A 3,809-nucleotide genomic window follows, 5' to 3' on the forward strand; every position below is an offset into this window, starting at 1 on the left:
CATCGTATGTTCTCACTGATATGTGGAAGTTAAGCTATAAGGATGCAAAAGCATAAGAATGATACAATGGACTTTGGGGAGTTGGGGTAAGCGTGGGAGGAGGCAAGGGATAAAAGACTACAAATAGGGTGCAGTATATGCTGCCTAGACGATGGGTGCATTAAAATCTCACAAATTATCACTAAAGAACTTACATAACCGAACACCACCTGCACTCCAATAATCTATGGAAAAATAAATAAATAATAAAGAAATAAATAAATTTTAAAAAGCAATGGGCATCTCTTGGGACAACTAGCACAAGCGCTGCAAGACTGGGGGCAAGAGAAAGCCTTACTACAAGAAGCGAAAGTACGAGCTGGGGTGCCTGGCTGGCTGCCAACACCAAGATTAGCCCTGCTGCATCCACACAGTCCGTGTGCAGAGAAGAAATGAGAAATGCCGTGCCCTGAGGCTGGACATGGGGAATTTCTCCTGGGGCTCAGAGTGTTGCACTTGCAAAACAATGATCATCGATGTTGTCTACAATGCATCCAATAATGAGCTGGTCCGTACCAAGACCCTGGTGAAGAACTGCATCATGCTCATCAACAGCACACCATACCAACAGTGGTACCAGTCCCACTATGCGCTGCCCCTGGGCCACAAGAAGGGGACCAAGCTGACTGCTGAGGAGGAGGAGATTTTAAACAAAAAGCGATCTAAAAAAATTCACAAGAAATATGATAAAAGGAAACAGAATGCCAAAATCAGCAGTCTCCTGGAGGGGCAGTTCCAGCAAGGAAAGCTTCCTGCATGCATCACATCAAGGGTGGGACAGTGTGGCCAAGCAGATGGCTACGTGCCAGAGGGCAAGGAGATGGAGTTCTATCTTAGGAAAATCAAGGCCTGGAAAAGCAAACAAATCCTCATCCTTTCTGTCTTTGCCCATGTAATAAAAGTGTTTATTGTTCTGTAAAAAAAAAAAAAAAAAAAACAAAAAAAAACTGGGTTAGAGAAAGAATTTCGTGCCAACATATAAGGGCAAGTGGAAACTGTGGGTGAGTTTGCCTATAAGCAGGAGTATAGGCCATATTGAGTAGGCTGGGTAGTGAATGTGGAAGAAAGAAACAAATATTTGTGAATAAGAGAGACAATGCCTTGCTAGGAGCATTTTTTTACCATTTCCCTGAATGTTGGCAGGGTTCTTCTTTTTGATTTTTTTTTTCTTCAAGAAAATGCCAGAGCACTAAGAAAAACTTGAGAGCATATGATAAGATGCTGCTCATATCCAAGTGGAGATACAAATTACTCCAACTGGGAGAAGGTAAAAGAACATTCCAATAAGAAAATAAGAGACAAGGTCCTAAGTCAAAATAGAGTCACAGTATAGGGCAGAGAGGATGATGCTAACTGGGAAGAGAGTCACGTTCTTGCCTGGTGGCTATAAAGGTGAATGCTGAAACAATACTCAAGTGTTGCTCAAGTAATGAAAACCTGGAAGTAATCTACATTGATTGAAATTTCCCATTGGTTCTATTTCTCTTACAAACTTGTGCTACATGCTTGCGTGTGAGGCACTGCCTATTTACCGGTGAGGAAAACGAGGCTCCTCCAAGATTTTCCAGCTGGACTCAGCACACTGTACTGGGAAAAGACTTGACTAACCATCTAGTTCATCTCTTGGTCTCCTAGGGAGAAAGCAACAACTGCTGCTCCAAAGGCAAGTGCAGTACAAGTCGACATCTGGGAAACCAGCTGCCAAGTGTTGCCTGGTGGATAAAGTACTGAAGTGATGGCCTTGAGATGTCCCAGGTGGTCAGCACATATCTGCCACTGACTGGGTGAGCTTGAACAAGCTACTGACATTCACTGGCCTCAGATTCCACATCTATATGCAAGAGAGTTACCTAGTTTTGATAATTACTGGGGTTCTGTCAGGATCCAAATTTCATTACTTGAATTATTTCTTACTTGCTTACCTTCTTTCGGTCTTTAATATCTCCACCCTTAAGATGATTTAAACAAAAGAAATCGAAGTTCCCATCCAATATTTTTATATACTATTCCCAAATAGCTTTGGGGTATGAGTGGAGAAACGTTTATGATAACTAAGCTAACAAAGCAGGATAGAACGAAAAATGTAGGTAGTAGCAATCCGTATATATTTTACAATGAGAACAGTCAACAGAGCTTTGCATTATCCAAGTGACACACAGGGACAGCTGGTTTTTAGCTTAACCCATTTTGGAGTATTCGTATTTGTAAATTATGCGGGTTGCATTATGTCCACTTAACCATAATGTTGCAGGTATGAAGCACTATGGTGAATATTATTATTATTAACTGAATTACACTATGGATTAATAGTTCTCTGTGAATCAGAATTCAGTAAAATTAAACACCAGGCTAAATGTAATAGAAACATTATGAGGATGTAGAGGAAGATTAGGATTCTGATAAAAGCCTTCAAGATGGAATAAATAAGATTAATTTAGCAATAAATGTTTTCGAGTGTTTATACACATCTTTATGCTAGGAGTTGTAGGATTTCAATTTTTTAATTTGAACTTGAAAGGAAATTTTACTATGTTTGGGGTTTTTTAATTGGGACCATTCTCGTGCCTACTAGGGAAGTTAAATGTTAACCTCTTATCAGGAAGTACCATAACCATTTCTTTAGACTACTCTATGATAATATATTAGGCATACAAGGTTTCTGCTTCACAAGGAGTTATTTTTAAAATTTTTCTATAAACAAAACCAAACAAAAGCAGGTACTTCAAATTTCTCCTTGGACACCTCCACCTTAAGCAGTTTTGTTCACGCTTGCCTTTGAGTTTGCCTCATTCTTTGGGGCTGCACTGACATGCTTTTCACAAAGCAAGAAAATCTTCATTGTCTTGTTTTGCTGCTCCCTATCAAAGGCATGCTGGGTGATGCCCATCAAAGTCACAACTGCAGCTGAGTAACATACTGATGCCACCTACCAGGCTGTGGGCACCACCAGCGAAGGCTACTTAGCAGCTGCCTGAACTTTCTGAAATGGCCTAACATTGCTCCTCTGCTTGGTCTTGCTGGTGAATTCCCAGGCAGAAGTTAGTGTCCCAAGGGACAAGCTGCCTGAGGACACTGGTCCCTGGGAAGCCCACCGTCCCAGACTGGCCCAGCTCACCTCAGACCAACTGCTGACTAAGGAGCCCCCAGCTTCAGCAGCTGAACCACAAAAAGGTTGTACCTCCCTCCCACAAAGAGACAGTTTATTGCTTTAAGTAGTTGGGGGTAGGCAGGAGGGTCTCTGAAGAGCAGTATACAATTCTAAATGGCTCTTTTTAATATCTATGAGTTTGAATCCCTAGCACATACCTGAACAAATACCAGCATAACTGCATTCATTAGAAGGAAGAACTAAAGTCTTTTCTTCAAAGAGACACTGTGTGTTCCCTAGGAAAACTCTGAACAAATAAAGTCTCATGGTCTTTAGACTCCTGTTTCTTGGCATTTAAAAGATTACAGGCCTACTTTAGGGAAACTAAACGTTAACAACCCTTTGTTAGAGATCACTCTAATAAATGTTATAGAAGGGGCATCAGACTTGGAATCAAAAGCCTGAGGACTAATTCTCATCCCTTCTTCTTGCCAAGTGTGTAAATCAGGAAGGTTCATTTCACCCCTCTGGATCTTGGTTGACTCAACAGTAAAATGAGGATGGAGTAGTTGTAAAAGTTACATAAGGTAACGCCAGAAACATAGTAAGACTTGATAGATATTCCAAGAACAAAAATCCTATTATGGGCCAGGCGCAGTGGCTCACACCTGTAATCCCAGAA

General features: G+C 41.1%; 1 pseudogene; it reads left to right on the forward strand.

Annotated features, from left to right (window-relative positions):
• Positions 1 to 274: 274 nt before the first annotated feature.
• On the forward strand, positions 275 to 958 carry LOC100583282 (annotated as a pseudogene).
• Positions 959 to 3,809: the final 2,851 nt, after the last annotated feature.

The sequence above is a fragment of the Nomascus leucogenys genome, chromosome 4, assembly GCF_006542625.1.
Source record: "Nomascus leucogenys isolate Asia chromosome 4, Asia_NLE_v1, whole genome shotgun sequence".
Taxonomy (NCBI): Eukaryota; Metazoa; Chordata; class Mammalia; order Primates; family Hylobatidae; genus Nomascus; species Nomascus leucogenys.